The sequence below is a fragment of the Magnolia sinica genome, chromosome 18 (genome assembly GCF_029962835.1).
Source record: "Magnolia sinica isolate HGM2019 chromosome 18, MsV1, whole genome shotgun sequence".
In the NCBI taxonomy this organism is placed as follows: domain Eukaryota; kingdom Viridiplantae; phylum Streptophyta; class Magnoliopsida; order Magnoliales; family Magnoliaceae; genus Magnolia; species Magnolia sinica.
The window spans coordinates 5339056-5347664 of record NC_080590.1 but is presented as its reverse complement, the minus strand read 5'-3'; positions in this window follow the sequence as shown (position 1 = coordinate 5347664).

Below are 8609 nucleotides of genomic sequence, written 5' to 3'. Positions count from 1 at the left end.
CCTATTAGGTGGCTCACCTGAGCTTCGGAACAATCTGATTTTTGTGACAATGGGGTAACATATCTGATGGACGGGTTGGACCTTCTGCATACATCCTGTGGGCTACGTGCCTTTGGGCTAATTTTACCATAAACCCATTAAGCGAAATTTAGCTCGAGTCCTTCGTGAAAGGCTGAGAGAGGCTCAAACCTGTCGTCCTTATCTTTGTTCAGACCCAAATACGTTTTTGAAGCCTATTCACACTTTTGATTTTACTTGGTCTGGGCCCATACCATTTCGCACGATACTTGGGATTCGGTCTATTGATCCAGACCGTCCATGTGATCCTCTCATAGATGGCTCTTTTTAAAATCACATGGGATGGAGTCGATGGACCTATTCGCCAGTTTTACATGTTGAATGTTGACCGCTAACAATTTTTATCTTCACCGTCCATTTCGAAGGCCACTATTATCCGTGTTGTTAGAATAGTCTGTTTGCTGTGATTATCAATGATGGTTCGATCAAGTGTCGCTTGTCAGGTAGCAGAGGATAAGCACCTTTCTCAGATCCAACAAGACTAACCGTTCCAACCTCTTAATTAATCCATGATGATTTGGTATGCCCTAGCTTCTCAATGAAATTATTTGGGAATCCTTGGCTCCTTGCATGCATAAAGGAGTGAATGGACCTGCGTGGATTAAGAATGAATCCCTACTTTCTCATATTTTTCACCGAGAGTGGGGCCCCTCAGACAGCAGCCTGGATTACAGTACCGTGGGACCCACTTGTCCAGACCGAAAGTTGCATGTTCTTGGTGGCATGATCATATAATTCTTCTCGACAAGAGTCGGGTAGGGTAAGCCTGTGAAATGGTGCCATACCATACATGCATCTACCACCTAGTTAGCATATGGTAAATGACATGAGAGAGTGTCCAAAGTGTGGGGCCCATCTGGTTGTGAGTCATCCACCTCACAAATGGCATACGTCTACTCTAATCGAGTGTCTTAAGTGTGTGGCCCATTGTTGATGGATGGAACCTAACACATAATATCCCGATGACAAGACCCAAATGCAGGGCACCATCCGATCCTTCCGACATAGATGTTGGATTCACAGAATGGAGGGGTAAGCTACGTACGGCTGGAAAAGAAGAATGAATACCCAAGTGCAGCAGCCACCTGGCTAAAATTGTAGGTGTGATTCGCAGTATAAGTAGCAACATAACAAATATGCGAGAGATCTCAGCCATTTATCTGGTAAGGCCCACCACAAACATCCTCTAGCCCAAAATTAAGCTAAAGTTTACTCTTTGGGCCACGTGTATGCGAGATTTGGATGCATTTTACCATCCAGAGGAAAAAAAAAAAAACTATAACATATAAAAAAGGACGTGTCTTAACATATCTTTTCAGATAATCTAAAGATGTAAAATAATTTAATTGACATTGATATGTTGAGCTATCGTATACACGTGTAATTTATCAATTATCCTCACACGGGTATAATCCTAATATTCAAAATTTATTTTGTAACGGCCATACTATAATAGTGAGTATCATCATGCTTTATGAACTGTAATGACCATTATGGAAAAATGGCTGTAACAGTCTGTCATGTCAAAGACAGGCAGTTACAATTAGAAAATGGCCGTAACAGCCATTACATAATAGGAACAAGGCTACCATTACTGTTATTAAATACCTTGGGCATAATGTTTATTCTCTATTTTGTAATTTTAGGCCACGGATCAAAAGGTTAGAATTGTCCCATTGGGAGGGAAAGTCTATCCATCTTTAGCCCTAGGGGACCCAATGTTTGATTTTATTTTATTTTTAGAAATGATCCTTACTTGTTTAAGAGTATGAAGCCGAGTACAAAGCCATGGGTGCGTAATTCCACTCCAACTCTTCTGTGGGCGGAAAACCTTCAGTGCTTTTGTGCGCTGCGCATTCAAGCCAAACTTTCAACCAGTAGATCAAGAGATAAAACTTCGTTTAATTCTTTCTCGTGTAACATCAACATACAGCGGGTCCTTACTCTTACTCGGGTGGTAGACTCTCAGGAGTTTCAACACCGGGTCAAGGGTTCAAGTACCCATAGGTGGTGAAATTCCACTACTGCATGCGTGTGTGGGGTGTGTGTGCGTGTGAAAAAAAAAAAACCATCAACATACAGTAATCCAGTACATTACAGAACATGATATGCTATTACCAAAAGAACGGTATTGGTGCGCCGATTCCATTTCTATCAATTTATGGTGGGTCCATGATGGCATGTGGGGCCAGTATAGGAACCTTTTTATTAAAAAACTATTTATAATTAGTATTTTTTAAAAAGTAATGAGATAAGCTTTGTTGATCCACTTCCTATCATTTGTTCGTGTTTTGTGATCTTGTTGAATATTGAGCCATGGATTGCTTAGCTCAAGATTGGGCGATATCAAGTGTGCAGTTTGCTCCATAAAAGAATTCTTGAGTCGAAGGTTTGTGGGAATCTTGATGATTGATTAGTGGACCACTGTCTGGATGGAATTATTGCATAAAAAATCAAGGCAATTGGACAATTCTGACGGTCCATTTGTTAAGAGTTTTGCTAGTTGGATGCATGGTTTCTAAATCAAGGGAAAGTAGACCTATATGATTTAGTCATGGGCAACGGTGACGAAGAACTGCACTAGTAAGGAGCAAGCTAGCTCAATCTAAAGGCCTCAAAATAAGCTAGGGAAGGCCCAAAAGGAGGAGTTAAGAAAAGACTCGATGGCCTGTGGTTTTAGATAGGGCTGGGTTGTTGGGCTTTCAGAATGGCCCATTTTGAACCTGGCTTGTGTTAGAATACTAGGCCCAATGGCAGGCCTCAGACAAAATTTAAGCCCGTTTAATAAAATGACTGGGTTCAAGCTTTGTTTAAGAGCCCGTAAGCCTGGGTCATACCCATATTGGCCCCAGCCCGTCTAGGATTTCAAGTGCATTTTGTCATATAGCATGCATGATGGGGCACACTTAAGAAGCAGCAAGTGGGTGGCCGGGCTTAGGCTGGATATAGGTTTGGGCTGTGTAAAATCACCATGGGTTGACTCAGGCCTAGTTTTCACTTTCCAGGCTGGGCTTCGACAGACTTTGGGCCCGTCAATGCCCAGTCGGTTGAAAACCCAGCAAGATTTTGAGCTACTTGGGCTGGGGTTGTGATTATATTTGGCTTGGTCCCGGCACATTGACAGCCTTGCATGGTTTAACTGAGGGTATGGTTCCTGACGGAGTGGAAAGGCAGGACAAGATTCATGTAATTGACCCAATTTGTTGGGACGAGGCTTTGTTTTTGTTTTTGTTTTTTTAAATACCAGTGATGGGATGGATAATACGGTCTAATCCAACTTTTCTTTTTTTATTTTTCCTCTTGTCACATTGTGAGATGGCCCACTGGATTCACAGTAATCAGAATATATGTTTGCCACGTGTACCGTGATAAGCCACTACATTTTCCCGGGCAGCGGTCTGCATGTTGGCATTCGTCTGGCGGACGCGGATTAGCTACTGAACCCGGCAGTAGCGAGTCAGCTACTGAAGTGAGGTCACCATATTTTTTGGGCCCCACCATGATGTATGTGTTGTATCCACACCATCCATCCATTTGGAGAGATCATTTTAGGGCACTATACAAAGAATGAGGCAGATCCAAAGTTGAAGTGGATCCCTCCACAGAAAACAGTGGGAACAGTGATGCCCACCATTGAAACCTTCCTAGGGACCAACATGATGTTTATTTGACCTGTTTGTAAATTAACACAGACATGGAAAAAGGGAAAACACAAATATCGATTGATCGAAAACTTCTGTGGCCCAAAGAAGTTTTTAATGGTAGACGTTCAATCTCCACTTTTTCTGTAGTGGGGTCCACTTGAGCTTTGGATCTGCATGATTCTTTGGATCGTGTCCTAAAATGATCTCCAAATGTATGGACGGTGTGGATACAACACATACCTCATGGTGAGGCCCACAGAACGTGGTGACATCAGTTCAGTAGTGAGACTCGCTACTGTCAAGGTCAGTAGCTAATGTGCGTCCTCCTCTGGCCTTTAATAAATTGCTACACGAGTAAGGGATGTTGGTACTCAGGCACTTAGAAACGTGCACCTCTTGTGCACTTATTCAAATTATACAAGCCAAACTGTCGATCCACTATAAGATAGGTTCAAGCCCCAAAATCTGATGGATGGATTAGGGGAAAGAAAATTAAAAAAAAAAAAGCCCCGAAATCTGATGGATGGACGGGGAAAAAGAACCCGAAATCTAATGGGTTGAATAATCGGTAAGTTCCGAAAATTTGACGGTTCTGATTAAGTGACCGGAATGATACATATGCAGTCGCTGTGTGCATGAATAGGGACGATCATTGTCTGACGGCTCCGATAACAATATAGGTACAATGGGCCCTGCCATGTGATGTGATCCATCCGCCAAATCTCTCAACCAACGATTCCCAACCTTTCTATCGCTGGTAGGGCTGTCATTTGAACTGTTTCAGGCCGAGCCGTTGGGCCGGCCCTATTGGATATTCTGATTTTTAGGTCTGAACGCGGTCCATTGACTCCCCTAATCGCTGGGATCTGACGATCTGGTAAACCGTTGGTGCATGGTCCATCTGTAGTTGATCCATGATCAACGGTTTGAATATGGAAGCTCCTACTTGTAAGAACCGAAATCAAATGGTCTGCAGTTCCAGGAAGTTCCCTGTAATACCAAGGGTTACATGATGCTCAGACAACATGAATCACCCAATATGTATTTGTTTGGTTTGAATTCAGTCTTATCACAGGTGTCCGGTATGCCTAAGCTTGTTGCGGCTAGATCCGAACCAAATTTCTTTGATTCTAGTGTTGTGATCGATTGAGAGATCGATATCTATTTAGCCACCTACAATAAAGATCATAGAATTTTTGAAGGGGAGATCCATCCTTTTAATAAGTTATCAACTGAAAAAAAATTCACACCTTGATAACAACAGTTGATCAATTAACATTGCATATAAGTAATTAAAAATAAACACTTACAAGTTAAAGAAAAATTTATTGGGGGCCTTTGCACAAAACCTTAGGATCTACCCTCCCAAAAACACCAGAATTATGGGATAATAAAGCAATGAAATAAATTAAAGCACAAACCACACGACACAAGAGAATTTTTACGTGAAAAACCCTCAAAGAGGTAAAAAATCACGGGACCTAGTCCACAGCAACAATCCACTATGAAGTAGAACGTTACAACCGATCACAAGTACACCTTACTTGGATCAAACCTTCTTCACTCTCGCAAGAGCTAATGAACAATAAGAGAATAAAAGAAAAACAGAAAGATCTCACCGATCATGAGGACGTAGAAGTGCTGAGACGTCGACTGCGAATTCTCCTTTCCACAAACTTCCTCTCTCCCTTTTTTTTTCCTTTCTCTCTCTCTCTCACCTTGGTCGTGAAAACCCTTAGAATATCCTTCTTAATACCCTAGAAAAGCCTTAGGGACTCCTATTTATAGTTTAAGCAACTTGCTTCCGCACTTCTTTGAAAACCGCTTCAAATTTACGCAGTCCGCACACAATCCGGAATGAATCTGCGTAACCTCGACTAATCGAGCAGAGTCCTTGACTGATCGAACACTGTTCACTCGACTGGTCGAGCACTATTCACTGAGCTCGTTGGACTTTGAGTCGAGTGGCCCTCGATTGGTCGAGCACTGTTCACTGAGCTCGCTGGAATTTGAGCGAGTGGCCTTCGATTGGTCGAGCACTATTCACTGATGAGGGTCGAAAATTACATATCAGACCCTAATTATTGCCTAATTTTACGTACATGATAACGTTTAACGGAATATTTTAATTATATTTTTGTTACAGGATGAAATCAGGAGCGTTAATGGAAAAATAGTATTACAAGCATAGATTTGACACTCCGAAGTCACCAGAGCAAGGGACGCACTCCAGAGAACTAAGACTGAAGAATTCACATGCCAGGGACCTGAGGAAATCAAGCTGTTCACGTTAAAAAGGCCCGAAAATGGTCTAGAATGCAAGATCACATGGTTTCTGCCATCCGAATGACTCGAAACTTCATACATGACTTGGAGGCCATAAATAAACCGTACATATTAAATTTCAACCATTGGATATCTCGAGAAGTGGGCCAACGGACAGATCAACCCATTAATCTTCAATTTTAGGCCCACCTACAATCTGGATATACTTCAAAGTTGACTTAGACGGTTTAAATAAGATGAGCAATAGGATGGACGGATTGGATTTCATGAAAGCATCACAGTGGACCCCACCTTGAGTGACATGTGCATAGTACACATGTGCACTGCACGGGCACCGAACGGACCTAAGTCGGTCAGCGCTGCTGACCCGACTTCCCTTTTCAAAAATGGCAATTGCCGTTTCTGGCGCGCGTAACGGACGAAAATTTCATTTTTACGGACCGCTGTGGGCCCCACCGGTAGCACGTTAGTCTGATCCAAGCCGTTCATCGTGTAGAAGGGTTCAATATCTACAAAACCATGTTTACAGTTTGTGCCCATACGTGCACACGTGTGAGCTACAGAGGTCACAAGCGGGCTGCCCTGTAACGTTCAAAAAGATCTCAGCATGATTCCTTCTCTGGGCCGCGTCAATGGACGTTCAAAACCATCCATCTTTGAACGAAATCTCGTCCTGAATCCAATGAACGGGGTGGATTCTCCCGAAAATGCTTATATGGGGTCCACCGAGCATCACAGCGGAAGAACTCCGCATACCCTGTTTTCGCACGCCGGACGCTGTCTGATTTTTGCAGCAGTTGTGGCCCACCTCTACGGCTCGTATGATCAATCCAAGCCGTCCATCATGTAGACAACTTGAAAACGTCCTAAGGGACGGTATTTACTAGGAAACTGAGCGAGGAAAAGGGGGGCTGTTTTGCGTCTGAAACTTGGCTGTGTAAAGAAGTTACGCACGCTGGTGCGTGAAGAACTTTCCGCCGACTCTTTGTACGCATCCCAGTACGGCTCTGCACCGCATCAAAGAACTATAAAAGAGAAAGAAAAGGCTCGTTGGAGAGGGAGAAAAGGATCGAGGTTTTGAGGGGAATCCAAGGAAGAAATTCGTTTTGGAGAGAAGAAAGAAAGAGAGAAGATAGGAGTGTGTGGCTGGACGTGGATCTGAGAAAAGATCCAGAGAAGGAAGCAAGAGAGAGAGAGCTTGTTCCAGGGAGAGCTTGGAGAAGTAAGAGATAGAGAGGAAGAAAGAAGGGAGAGATTGGAAGGATGTTTTTCTTTTATCATCTATATTTTTCCTTCTTTCCAGTTGATTCCATGAGTAGCTAAATTTCTTAGCTAGGGCTGAGATGAAGCCCCTAACTTGAATAACCCTTGTTATGTGTTGATTTCGTTTTGATTTAATTGATGTGTTTTCTTCTCTAGTGTGCTTAATTGGAAGTTCTGTACTTCTCCATTCTAAGAGCTCAACCAAAGTCTAGTTATGGATGTTGTTTGGAATATTATTCTAGGTGCTTGTGTCTGACCATGAACAGGTTCCTATAGAGGAAGAAACAGGAATTTACATCTCTCCATGCCTGACCATGGATGAAAAGATGTAATCCATATGCTTTAAGGAATTATACATTCTATGTGCCCGACCAAGGACATAGAGTGTGCTTTATTTATTTTTGATATCAATCTGAATTAGGGTGAATCAACAGGCAGAACAAGGTTTATGATAGTTAGGGGTGGATTCGAAAGTCCTAGTATTCTCTTTGATTGAATTTTCCTCATTATTCTCGGTTATTTTTCCATTGATTTTTATTTAGTTTACTTAATTACTATCGCAAATATTTGTTGGATTAGTTAAGAAGAGTCTTTAATTTTGAATTGCGACGACCAGTCCTCGTGGGAATGATCTCGTAATACGTACCATATCTACATCTGATTCGTATACTTGCAAGTTTAAAATCATTTAAATCAGATTGGTTTAAATAAAACATCATTCACTGAGCTCGCTGGACTTTGAGTCGAGTAACTCTCGACTGGTCAAACACTTTTCACTTGACTGGTCGAGCAGTCCACTCAAATGGTCGAACAGCACGGTGAAACACTCTAATTTTCAACCAGCTGCACTATCTTTCCTCTAAACTGAGGAGGAAAACCCCATCAAAATTCTCAGCAATTCAATGACTATGGCATAGATAGCGAGATCCTAAAGCTATGAATGCCCTTACTCTAGCGACCTAAGCATAAATGAAGGAAATTAGATTAAAACAAAGCAAAAGTTGGTCTACCGTAACAAGGTAAACAGATTGGATTACACTACACACCTAAGCTAAAGCCAGTTCAACATAAGAGTATAAATGGAGTAAATTACACTAAGAGCTAAGTTAAAATCTAAACTAAGATATTTAGTGTTGCAAGGTAGTGTTATGCTGTGTTGGGTTGGCAAGAGCCCAATGTTCTTCCATCTTTATCCTATTTTTTAAAAAAAATTTACTAGTTGTTGGGAGAAATCTTTATAGCCCTATCTCTTGTTTGTGCCACTACATGTAAACAACCGTTATCCTTCTCTTGAACATGCATTATGTGTTGTGAAAATTGATTGAAAATTGATCAAAT